We start from the raw sequence: 14,032 nt of genomic DNA on the forward strand, positions 1-14,032 counted from the left end.
ACGCTAGTGTCGAGAATCAGTCATGGAACCAGTGTTTCGCCGATAGAAACTATTCTTAATGCCCTTGAGTGGGATTGGTCAAGAAGGCGTGTGGTGTATATCGACGGGTGAGTAGAAGAACGTAGTATCTGAGTTTTGTTTCAAGAGACGTCGTATCTCGCCTCGGTTCCAATACATGTCGTATCTAGCTTATGGTTGAACAGACTTACATCGCCCGCTGTTCACGAGGCGTCGTATCTTAGTTAAGATTAGTAACTTATTTAATCGAAAATCTGTTCCACATTTCAAATTGGTACTTCTTTAACCCTTAAAGACCATACTATGGTCTGGTGGACCGATGCGTGATTTGCAATTCTGCTTATTTGGAGGTAGTTAGAGGGCGACACTTGGGAACTGTGTGGGAAAAAACTTTAGGTAGAACCCGAACAGCAAGGCATACTACTCAACTCAGGATCGCCATAGCAACGGCAGAGAAAACGTTTAAAGTGTTGTGTCGGTCTGTGGGACCATACTGTGGCTGAAACGTCATTTTTTCGAAAAAATTGTAAGTATGATTTTTCATTTTTAAAAGTAATGGCTAGCTCCCTGCTGTAATAATAAACATTATATAATTTTAAGAAAAATGTAATAAAAAAATTTTTTTTAATAAGATAATATACACATGGAATCGAATTGAAGACTCGATGCGGGCATGATCTGACGACTCCTCGCCTGAAATCAAACAGACGGGAATTCTTGCGAAAACTAGCGCTCGAACTTGTGCTCTGCGTGTGCTCCAGTAGTATAAATCTACACTATTTTTTGTATCAATTTTTACCTTTTTCAAAATACTTTCTTAGTAATAAAGCATGTGGATGAAAATATTTACAAGTTGTTACGAGCGAATGTCACATTAAAATTCTTTTTGAATTAATGTGTTTCGAAATATTATATAATATTAATATTACTAATATTAATATATATTATATAATATATATTTATATAATATTAATATTAAGCGTGGTGCTCTCGCGTATGCGGATATGTTGACCACGACTATAGTTCATTGTACCTGAACCACTCTACTCTCTTCTTCTCTCGGTCTTCCCACTTTCTTTCTACATAAGTCTGTCCTTCAACAACATACATTGCCTACTGTACAGGCTGACAGCGTGAGCACGTGGCGAGATCAAATTAAACGAAAAGAGCAAATTAAACGCGCAGTTTATTGAACGACCTAGTACAGAGACCAGCATATACGTCAAAATCTCGCCCGTCCGTACGTCGAGATCCGGATTCCGCTGAAACGTTGTGAGACAAATTCTCAACACGTAAGTCGTCGCATCCTATCTCGGAGTTCTGTTCGTTCACGAGACTATACTTTTCTCGGGCCGCTAACGGGAGTGTGTCACGGTGTTGATCGAGTGGTCGATTAATTGGGACAGCGATCCAGACGTTAAAATTAATCTCTTCGACGGGAGACAGGACCGTAACGGGAACGAATCATCGTCGCATCCTATCCCGGAGTTCAGTTCGTTCTCGAGACTATACGTTTCTCGGGACGGGATTGGCAGTGCATTGATCTCGTGTCCTATCCCGCCTGCTTAAAACAAAATTAGAAATTTAGAATCTATTACTCTTTTATTGTGAAACGTAAGTCAGTGGCAGCAGAAGTAACGAAATGGAGTAATAACTTCTGAAGGCCTAGATTTTCTTCTATGAATTCTAGACTCATAGTCTCGTATCCTATCTCGCCTGCTCAAAACAAAAGTTAGACATTGTTACCTCCCTATTGTGAAACGTAAGTCAGTGGCAGCAGAAATAACGAAACGGAGTAACAATTTCTGAAGGCGTAGATAAATTCTAGACTTCATTGCCTATTATTTATAAAAGAAACTCTGGGAAGTGACAAGTTTTCGCGTGTATTGTGTGGCTTTCGCGGACGCCAAAAAGGACAAGAGTAGATTATTTAAAAAATAATCAACGAATGAGAAAAGGTTTTTTTTCGCCCGTTCATTCATTTTTGTTTTCAATTGAAAATTGACAGAGAAGACCAAGAGCGCATCTTTCCTTCTGGCTTCCCTTCACCCTTTCGAACGAATGAGCGGTAGTTTAAGTTTTTCTTATTGGTGAGTTGTATCGAACCGATTTTGTACCTTCTTTTTCTATTATGTGACACGTTCCACCCATTATAGGATGTGTCCCCTTTCACACCGTTTTCTTTACCGGCGTATTTATATGCGTCTTCAAATTCTGAATTGTCTACTTAATAAGGTATAGTCAAAGATTAAGTTTCTCAAAGCTCTGTAGGCTTTGAGGTACACATTCTCAACATGACACTCGCCCTGCGCGCTCGATTTCCGACAGATATTTGTAAACAGTTTTTGTTGGATTTTTTTCTCGGAACTTTCGTCGTTTTTCCACACATTTAAAAAAATTTTTTTTTCTACGTTATTTTTCACGAATAAAACAAATAGTAGGCGTCCTATCAAAAGGTGATTCTTAGCTAAACTGTAGATCTTTTTTGTGATAACCATTTTTGTTGATTCATATTTTTTCGTATCCTACATAGTTTGTCCACAAAATGGAGTTTTTTATTTTCCATTATTTTTTGTGCAATCAAAATTTGAATTTTCGATCTTTATAGAAAATCCAAAAATTCGTTATGATAATTTTTTAGAGCTTTCAAAAATAAAAGTTTTTCTTTTCTTGACTTTTTTTCATATCACGCGGTTTTCGGCTTCAAATTTTGATTTTTGGTTGATTAAAAAAATTTTGAAAACGCTATAACTCTGAGGATTTTCTTTTTATCGAAAAAAGTTATTAGGACAAATTGTCTGTTCTTTTTAATACTTTGAATATCCGTGCATAGAATTTTCAAATTCACAAAAAAGTGGTCTTAAAAATTTTCAAAATGCGCTCACTTTTTGAATTTTTATCAAAAATGGCTGGTTCACGAACTCATCCTTTCTTTTAAGACCTAAACAAAGTGTGCCAAAGATGAATTTTATTCCTTCATTTTTTCGAGAGTTAAAGTGTTTACGGACGGACGGACAGACAAACGCCATCGTGAAAATCTGATTTTCGGATTCAGGGGGTCTCGAAACGTGGAGATCAGTTGAAAAAGTGTGATGTCAAATTTCCGACAATTCTAATACTTTCTCAATCATAAATGATGAGAATGTAAAAATAATTAAAGGAAAGACGTGCTTCACTCGTCTTTCCTTCAGTTTAGGGAAAGCCTCCCCCGCGTACAATTCTACTTTATTTCAGGCAACATCGTTGCCCGGAAGACATCTTTCTTTGTTTTCCTATTTTGGATGTTAATATTGAAAATTTTTATAAATTCATTCGTACGTGAGACAAGTTTTTATTGTACAATCTCATCCCCTTGTGTTTTTATTTATTTTATTAATTTTATTTATTTTGTTATTAAAGTATTATCTTATTTATCATTATTTATTATTTTTTATTATTTATTTATTATTTATTTTAATTATTTATTATTTATATTTATCATTATTTGATTTTAGCCGTGTACTTGAGACCCTCCTGATTACATTTCACTATGATTAAGATGAAAAATCTTTATTTATTTGCAATTGGAGTGTGCGAAACTTGGGCACATTCATGTCTGTAAGGTTATAGCCGTAGGGTTTTCAGGAATATATTTTGCACCTCATTTTGGCAGATATTCTTCATTGTCAGCAGCATAATTAATTTGAAACAATTATTTACAAATATTTTATAAGTTATTTTTTAGATAAAGTATATTGTGCCGTTTTATTAGTATTTTGACATAGGTTGAAAAATTATAATTTTGAAAAATACGTTCCTTAAACTGCGTACGAGATACGACGCCTCGTAAACAGCGGGCGGCGATATACGACGTCTTCGGAACAGCGCACGAGATTTGACTTTTTTTGAACCGCGAGAAAGGCACGACGTCTCTTGGGCGGTCAACGAGATACGACGTATTTTGAATCTGCGAGCGAAATACTACGTCTGTTTATCCACAAGCTAGAAACGACATGTATTGGAACCGTGGCGAGATACGACGTCTCTTGAAACAAAAATCAGACACTACGTTCTTCCACTCACCCGTCGATATGTGGTCCAGAAGACAGGACACAGTGTCTCCAGAACGTGGAATTTTTTGGCCCCCACCACTCTCCCATCTGGGAGCGACACATTCAAACGAAGCGTGTCGGTGAGTCGGCTCTGCTTCATGTTGCGTAGGCCAGCCTTCTGTAGAGCCGAAAATGCACGAGCCCGAGTCCCCCCGACTTCACGATTTGTTTTCGCTGGCTAACTAGCTATTTAGAGGAGTTTTTAAGTAACCTGAATTTCGCAGTGTCAAGAGAATGAAAGTTCAGGCAATTTATTGCGCAATTTTGTTGCACATTAAAAAAAAATTTATTTTGGTTAAAAAAATTACCTTTCAAATTTGCCTAAGTTTAAGAGATATTCAGGAATTTTGAAACGATTCGAAAATAGTTAAAATTTGTAAAGATGTTGTTAAAGAATTTTGTAAGGTTTCACGAAAATGAAGAAAATTCTTTGGGGTTTCTATGAATAATTACTATAATTTTTTATTTTGAAAAAATAATTTTAAAAAATTTTAATGAATTTAAAACTATGTTTAAAATTCTCAATACAGAATTAGTAATGACTTTTTATTTTTTATAAACGTACTTAATGAGAATATTAAAAAAGGTTTTTAAACACGTGAAAGGATTTACTAAAATTAAAAAGAAGATTGTAGAAGATTTTAAAGCAAAATCAGAAACTTAGATTTTTTAGAATTCAAACATAAACTTTAGAAACTTTAAAGGAATTCCGAAAGATTTCAAGGAGGTAAAACTGTTTTTTTTAGAATTCCTGGGAAAAATTGAGAAGATTATGAATGAATTTTTTCAAGTCTTAAGTTAAGGAACATAATTCTTATTAGGTCTTCTCGTAAAATGTTGTTACACCATTTTTTACATTATATGTTGCTTTAAAAATCTACTTTTAAATTTGAGTAAGTTTAAGAGATATTCAGAAATTTTGAAAGGATACAAAAATAATAAAAACTTTTAAAGGTTTTTGAAGAATTTGGTAAGTTTTCATGAATATGAAAAAAAATATTTTAGGTTCCTAGAAATAATTAAAATAATTTTTTATTTCGAAAAATTAATTTTATAGGAGATTATTTGAAAGCATTTCAAAATATTCAAAAGAGTTCAAAAATTGTCAAAGTATCTGAAAAAGTTTAAAGGCCATTTTTTTAAATTTTGAAAAATAAAAAAAAATCTGAAAAAATTTGAATAATTTTTTATTTTGAAAAATGTGTTTTAAAAGAAAATTAAAAAAAAAGATTTTTAAAGACATCAAATAATTTCCTAAAATTTCGAAAAAGAGTGTAGAAAGTTTTAAAATCAACATTTTTTAATTCTATAACATTACAAATTTAAAATAAATGTAAATAATTGAATAAATTCAATAAATATTGAGTAGAATTGATGAGATTAAAAAAGAACTTAAGCTTCAGAAGAGTTTTAGAAACAACAGATAAACTGATTTAAAAAACTTAAAAACTTAAAAATTATTGTAGAAGAATAAGAATGATGCGTCTGGAAATTGTGTATAATTATCAGTCTTTAAAATTAAAATGATTTTTTTTTTTAATTACTTTCAGCACATTTCTTCTCAAGCAGAATCCCCGATTTTAATCGCAAGAGGTTGAATTATTTTCAATCAGATTAAGTAATTACATAAATTTTTAAATTAAAAAAAGATAACTTGGAATAAGTTGAATGAGATTTAAAAAAAGTTTATTTTAATTACACGTAAAATTTGTTGTAGTATTTCTAAAAATTTGGAAACATTAAAAATTGTAGTATTTAAATATACTTAACATTTAAGATTTTTATATTAAATTTTGATAAGATATAATAGATATGTATGTAAAATGAAAAAATATTATTAAAAAGTCCATAAACGAGGGACTTTCAGATAATGAAAGATAATGAAAGAAACACCTTGGGAAAAATGTAAATAATTGTTTTGGACTGAATTCTAACAGAAAATTGAAAAAAGATTACAAAACATTATTTATTAATTCATAAAATGTTTAAAAAAGTACGTAAAATATTTTGAAACAAAATGTCGTAATTTTTCCATATCACTTAACTTCAGAAAAATTAAGGAACATAATTCTTTCAAATTTGAGTAGGTTTAAGAGATAGTCAAAAATTTTGAAACGATTCGAAAATAATTAAATTTTGTAAAGATTTTTAAATGAATAATTAGCATAATTTTTTATTTCAAACAATTAATTTAAAAATATTATTTTTAAACATTTAAAAACATTGCCAAAGGCTTTAAATATTCTTAAAGCATCTGAAAAACTTTAAAGGCATTTTTTTAATTTTGCGGAATTAAAAAAAAAATTAGGAAAAATTTGAATAATTTTTAAAGATTAGAGATTGGAAGTTATGAAAAGATTAGAAAAACATAATAATCAAGTTCAAATGCTTGGGAAAATTTAGAAGATTATAAGGAAATTTTTTTCTACATTTTGAATGATTTTTTTTTATTTTTTGCGATAAAAACTCAAGAGAGTTACCAATATCTTGTAGAATTTAAAACGTTTTAAATAGATAATCTATTTTCCTAATATTTTTTAAAATCCTATAAATTAAAAATAAAAAGTCTTTAAAATTTTATTTTAATTGCAAAATAATTGTGATTGGAAATTGATTGTAAATAATTGTAAAATAAATCCAATAAAATTTATTTTATGAAGAAATATCTCATGATTATAAAAAGAGAAAAAAATTGTGAAGGTAAGGCTTTGTAACATTTTAATAACTAATTAGCATATTTTAAAATTTTTTTCCTTGATTCTGGCCGAGGGTCATGCATTGTACAAAAAAAAATATTGCCAAAATTTATTTGAATATGATACACATTGATTTTTATGTTTAAAAATCCTGTAAATAGCTGGTGTTTTACAAATTTTAGGATACTTGTGTACCATGTTTGACCTTAGGGAATATATTTCAGGAATAAAATTATAAAAATATATCCATTAGTTAGTAAAAGACTTATGAAGAATCGCCTTTCAAATTATAGTTGAAGTTGAAGAAATAGATATTTCTCTTATCTTTTTTCAGCATATGATTTTTCACTCAACGTAAAGCAGATTGAAATACACTTGAAAAATAAAAATAAGAAAGTTCAGAAATTCATGAAGTGATTATAGCCTAAAATAGCATGAAAAGACATGTATCAAAAAAGAACCTAGAGGACTTTCAATGATTTTATTTTATTGGATTTAAAAAAATATTAGAAAAATTCGAGTCTTTTTAAAAGATGTTTAGGACATTTAGAAGTTTGGAAGATATCAATGAATATTTTATACATTTTGGGAAATTTTTTCAATTTTTTAAATATTTCTAATACGTTTAAAACAAAATAAATTCCAAAAAAATATTTTTCACTTATATTTTTCTTAAAATTTAAAAAAAGCATTCAAGATGTAAAAAACTTGACTTATGTAATCTTCTAAATTTTTCACAGAATCTTAAGAAAAATAATTTTATCTCCTTGAAATCTTTTGGAATTCCCTTAAAGGTTTTTAAGTTAATTTTTTCGAAATCTGAAAATCTACATTTCTAAAAAATGTAAGTTTAAAATTAGATTTAAATCTCTTCCATTCTTCTAAATATTCCTTGAATTTACTGGATTATTTACGCATTTTAAAATCTTTAATCTTATCAAATTGAAACATTTTGCTTTAAAATCTTCTAAACTATTCTTTTAAATTTTAGGAAATCGTTTGATGTGTTTCAAAATCTTTTTGATTTTTTTGTAAAGTACATTTTTTTAAATAAAAGTTATAACAAATTTTCAAACGATTATTAGAAAAATAATTCTTTTTTTTATTTTCAGACTTTCAAATCTTCTAATCTTTAAGAATTATACCACAAAAAAATTGTGATATTTTTTTTTAAATTTTCTTTCAGAATTCATTCCATTTTTAGTTGAAAAATAATGTTTTTACTGAAAATCCAATTATATGTTTAAAAATTGAACTATTCTGTTGTAAATTCGATTCTGTATGTGTATTTCAAAACATTTTTCAGTTGAAAAATCATTTCTCCAATCGAAAGCTAAACTATTTTAAAATTAAAATTTTTTAAAATACCTGTTTTGGTTGATAATTCAACTTTTTTGTTGAAAAATCTATTTTAATCAAAAATTCATTTCTTTGGATGAAAATCCATTTTTTCGTGAAACTTCTTTTATTTTGGTATAAAATGGTTAAAAGTTCATCGTTTTTTTTTTGGAAATTTATCTATTTTGTTAACAAAAATTTTTGTTGTTTTAAGATAGATTTCGAAAATTGTGAATTTCTGTTTTCGGTAGAAAGTTATTGGGTTGAAAATTAAATTATTTGTTTGCAAATTTAATTTTTTGCTTGGAAATTTAAACATTTTGTGGAAACTTAGATTTTTTGGAGTTGATTATTTTTCAACTGAAAATTTATCTGTTCAACTTTTCGTTGAAACATTATAATTTTAGTTGAAAATTAATTTATTTCGTTGAAAATTCTATTTTTTATCTGAAAATTTAACTAGTCCATTTTTGATTGAATACTTATTGTTTTAGTTTAAAATGCGTTTCTATAGATGAAAATTCATCAATTTTGTTGACACTTTTTTTTCTTGAAAATTTTTCTTTTTAGTTATAAATTTATCTTCTTTTTGGTGAATTATTCTTCTTTGAAAATTCATTTGTTTTAGATAAAAAATTTATTTTTTTTTGTTGAAAATTCGCATTCATTTAGGTTTAAAATTAAATTTTTTCAACTGCAAGCTTCAGTATAAACTACAAGCTTCAGTATAAACTACAATGTTTAAGTTAAAAATGGTATTTTTTAAATTAATTTCTTAGGTTGAAAATTTAACTATTTTGTCGAAAATTTGTTTTTTATTTGTGAAAAATCAATTGTTTACTAAAATTATGACTAAGGCATGCAGAACAAAATCCGGTTCCTGCTCGTGCATTTTCGGCTTTACACGAGGCTGGGCTTCGCAGCATTTAACAGAGTCGACTCACCGACACGCTACGTTTGAATGCGTCGCTCCCAGATGGGAGAGTGGTGGGGGCCGAAAAATCCCATGTTCTAGAGACACTGACAGCACATAGATTTGCACAGCCCTATGAATCGCCCCCACTCTTTCTGTTCTTTTAGCATCCGCAGGGGTATCGTAGTTCAATGGAATCCAATAGATGGCGCTCCGATTAGGTAGGCCTGTCTTTGCAGTGTTATGTATAGCAAAAATACTAAAATTCATTAAAAACCTGATAATTTTTATAAATATAAAAAAAAGAACAAAATTTGCAATAACAATAAGAGCAGCTGTAATTAGTAACCTACAAAAATCATGAAAACAAGTAGTTTAATATTATAAAAAAGTGAATATAAAGAGGAGTATTTTGAAAACATTTTAAATTGTATTCATATTTTCCTATGATTAATTTTGCTAACGTAATTAATTATTTTTATAAGCAATTGTATTTATTGCAAATTTCAAGCATTGATTGATAATATTACTGGACTGATAATAATACTATTAATAATATTTAAACATTGATAATTCGCCTTATAATATACTTTTTTATTTATTCGTCTAGACATTTCCGCTCTCTTTATATATATATATATATATATATATATATATTTACACAAAATTTATTTATAATCCTATTGGAGACTTGATCGCGGAACCGGGAAAGGTCAAGAAAAAAACGGGAAATTACCGGGAATTAAATTAATTTTTACTTTATCTACAGTTGCAGGGCATATGAGTGAACATAATTATCGTTTTTATTTTACAAAAGGGAATTGGTAAACAGATAAGATTTTCCTTCGGACGAGGAATTTTCGATATGGAACGGGAATTTAAAAAAAAATGAAACTGGGGTTTAGAAGAAATTAATTTAAAAATCCCTGTTGTAAGTCCAAATTTGTCACCATTTAAAAGTTCCATCTTCGGAAATAAAAAAAAAGTGAGTGCAAAAACGGTAAGTATTCTATTGAAAGTAATTTCTATGAGAAAAATGTGTAAAATTAACAATGTAAATGATAAGAACTTGTAGCCGAGTAAATTATTTATTGTGTTGAAAGTTTTTAAAAAATTATTAGTGCGAAATCATAGGACTAAAATGTGTAGCTCTAGGTTGTAAGTCATTCTGTAACTGTAAATAACTCTTTTTCAACCCAAGATGTTAATTTCTAATCAAAATGATGAATCTTAAATTTAAGAATTAATTATTTTCAAGAGACGAGCTTGTTTTTCAACCAAGTAAATTTATTTCTAACCCAAAAGATTAATTTCAATCTGAAATTATGAATATTTAACTGGAATACTTGAATTTTTTACCAAAAAGTAGAATTTTGAAATAAGGTGATTAACTTTCAATTAAAAAACTGATTTTCTACCAAAAAGTTGATTTTATAACAATATACGGGAATTATCAACGAAAAGAATGAAATTTCAATGCAGAAAGACAAATTTACATCCAAGTTGTTATATTTTTAAACCGATACGAATTTTCATTCAATATGATGAATCTTCTAACAATAAAATCAATTTTCAACAAAAGAGTTCAGCTTTCAACCGCAAGTAGTTGCATCTTCAAGAAAAAAGGTAAATTCTTAACGAAAAATGTAAAATAAATTATATTACTATTTAGAAATATTTATTTTTCGAAATACTACTTCTACTCTAAAAAGTACTTGAAGCACTCTCTTTTTTGAAATTTCGAAAAAAGGAACTTTTAAATTGTCACGGATTTTGACTTGGGACAGGGATTTTAAAACTCCTTTCTTCTAAATCCCACTTTAAATTCTTTTCAAAAATTCCCGTTCCATGTAAAAAAATTCCTTGTCCTAAGGGAAATTGTATTATATTACCGAAACTCCCTGTACTAAAATAAAAACGATAATTATTTTCACTCATATTCCCTGCAGCCATAGATAAGCAAAAATTACTTTTCTAAATTGACAAAAATTACTCAAACATTGAGAACTTGAATTTTTTACGATTAGAAGTAAATTCTTGGTCTTTTAACTCAATTCCGGGTTTTTCTCGGTTTCCCGTTAAAGTCACTACCCTAAATATAAATTAATTATATATGGATATATATTTTTTAGAAAGCGGAAATGTATGGATGAATTAAAATAAAAAAGTACATTATAAGGCTAATTAATAATGTTTAAATATTATTATTACTATTATGATTAGTCAAGTAATATGATCAATCAATGTTTGAAATATTCAACAATTACATTTGTTCATAAAATTAATGAAAACTGTTTTTAAATACTCATCTTTCTATTTTATTTTCCTAATATTAAATTACATGTTTTCATGCATTTTTTGGATTACTAATTACAACTGCTCTTATTGTTACTGAAAACTTTGTTCTTCCTTTTCTATTTATGAAAAGTATCAAGTTTTTAATGAATTTTATTATTTTTGCCATACATAACAATGCAAAGACAGGCCTATTTCATCGGAGCGCCAGCTATTGGTTTTCTTGGAACTACGATACCCCTCCGGATGCTAAAATGACAGCTACCGCATAAGCGTGCACGGACGATCATGGCCATAGGAAACACGGGACTAGGCATGCCACTGCTAGGTTGATGCAACGAGGGGGTGGTCCGTCCTCTTTAGATGTCCCGCAACAAACATGGCAGCGCCTACACCATGGAGAATAGACATAAGGAGAGCAAACTAGTGGAACTGAAAATGAACACTTTTCTGTTACTAGAAGTACGCAACACGCATGTGTAAAATCACACTCGCATATGGTTCCCAACTTCCCGGGCGTAGCGTGCCAACTGTACTTTAAAAAAATATTGCCGCCGATGTGAACGCGAGTGAAATATAAATAAATAATAATTGAACAATTAATAGTTTGTGAATAAAGGCAAAGATGTTAAAATTAAAAACCGCTTTCTAAAAGCGAAAGTTTCCAATAAGTGTGGTTTCACGTGTATAGTGTACAAGACTTTCAGAGTGGTGTAAGTTGTATGTTTATTGTTTTTGTTACGAACGCGTCGAATATTTGTCGCACGAATAGTGTTGGTAAATGTAATTTGAGATTTCATAAACATACTACCAAAGATATTATAAACGTAGATGCGGTACGTGGCGTCGGAGTGGGGAATTATATATATAGGACATCACATTTTCTGTCCTATCGAGGTGCTACCCTCATCGTACTACGAAGTCGAATTCTTGTTTTCTCATTCTTCGTAAAATATGACGGTAAAGCAGTAGAAAAATTTTTTGACGTTAGAAAAGTTTGACATGTATGTATCGCTGAATTTTTTCAGATCTGAAGCTTGATCCAAGGTTTTCGGTACAGTCTTTTTTTAATAATAAAAAAAAAAATTTTCTCGAAAAATCATATTTTAATTTTAAAAAAGTATTATAAAAAGACATTTCAAGATAAACAAGTGGTGAAAGCATTTTTCTTTGACAATTTTTTTTTAAATTGAAATAATCAAATATTTATACCAAAGAAACAACTTTTTAAATGTTTGAAGTATTTAAAGATTATTGTTTAAATTTAAAATAATAATTAAAACAAAATATATTTCTGGATAAGATATTTTGGTCGAAAATGTATACAGTAACACTTTAAATATTAAACAAAAATTTATTTGATAACAATATTTTATTATCGTAGTTTTAATAAATAATTAATATTTATTAAGAAACAATTTTATTTGGGGAGTCTTATTATTTGGGAATTTTCAAATTCGTTAATATTATAAACTGTTCAGGAATTTTATTAGATTTGGAATTGTATTTTTTGGGACAGAGAGTTTTACCGAGTCGGGAATTTCATTTTTCGGGATATTTCAGCCGTCCCCATAGAATTACAGAAAATTTGCTCTAATTATAATTTCGGCGCTCGATCTTGTCGATTTTTTCCTACAGTATTATTAAAAAGAAATGTGTATGGGAATTTTTGATATCACAAAGTTAAAGATAATCTCAATTAAAAATTTAAAAATTCGCTGTACATCCAATTTTTATTCTTGGGTCTTGGCAATTTTTTTCTAAACCATTTCACTGACTGGTAAACAGGGGTGATTTTCTCTTAGAAAATAAGTGATTAAAATTTGAAAAAATTTGGTAGGCTTTTTTGATATCTAGGTATGTAAAAAAGTAATCTTCAGAAAATTTAAAAACTAATTTAAGAACTATTTATACTCTTTTAAGATACCAATACAATTTACATAAAACTAATTATAAAATTTGCAAATTTTTAGGACTTCAGTTTAGGAACTTGAATTTAAACGTTAAAATTGCTTCATTTTCAGAATACAGCCTTATTGCCATTTTCCATGTTCATTTGCAATCCAGCAAATCACTTTCTTCCGCTTATTTTGAAAGTCGATCCTTTGCTTTCAGTTTTCTTTTTCAACTATACCTTGAATTCAATGCATTTCAAATTAAATTTTTTCAGCTCCATTTAGATTGAATTATGCAAAGGTTTTTTGTTTTATATATAAATTAATTAAAACATTTTATTGGTTTTTCACGACTGTAATTTGTAAATCTAAAATGGAATAATTGTAGCTCAAACATGAAAAAGTATAGACTAATTTCATATTTAAAGATATTCTATCACATATATTGAACTATTATAACCTCTGATCTTTTTTAAGGTTTTTAAAACTATTTTAAAAACTTTTTTTTACCAATTTTGGTTGTGATTTCTTAATAAAAGAATAAGTGCTATTTAGTCTCCAGAACAGCAATTTCAAAAATATTTAAAGCCTTAATAATTTAGACATTTTAGATTTGTAGCCTTCAGAATATATTGAATAATTTCAAATTTCAAGCTATTTGAATATTTCATCTGAATTTTTGAATGGAAAGTGTTCGATAATTTTATATTGAAACCTCTCAAATTATTTAGTTAAAAATTAAAATCATACAACTTTAAGTTTTATTTATTTTTTGATAATTTGCCC

The 14,032-nt window shown here is 28.5% G+C and overlaps 1 protein-coding gene across 3 annotated transcripts in view; it reads left to right on the top strand.

Moving 5' to 3' along the window:
* Positions 1–14,032, top strand: part of LOC117177723 (protein croquemort-like) — a 203,469-nt gene that overhangs the window by 77,426 nt on the left and 112,011 nt on the right. The window contains exon 1 of one of the 3 annotated variants that reach the window (XM_033368617.1): positions 12,022–12,064. The exons of the other annotated variants lie outside the window; for them this stretch is intronic. The gene's annotated coding sequence lies outside the window, so the exon portion shown is untranslated. Of the gene's footprint in view, positions 1–12,021; positions 12,065–14,032 lie in introns of those variants that run through there. 3 annotated transcript variants of the gene reach the window in all.

The sequence above is a fragment of the Belonocnema kinseyi genome, chromosome 8 (genome assembly GCF_010883055.1).
Source record: "Belonocnema kinseyi isolate 2016_QV_RU_SX_M_011 chromosome 8, B_treatae_v1, whole genome shotgun sequence".
NCBI classification, from domain to species: Eukaryota; Metazoa; Arthropoda; class Insecta; order Hymenoptera; family Cynipidae; genus Belonocnema; species Belonocnema kinseyi.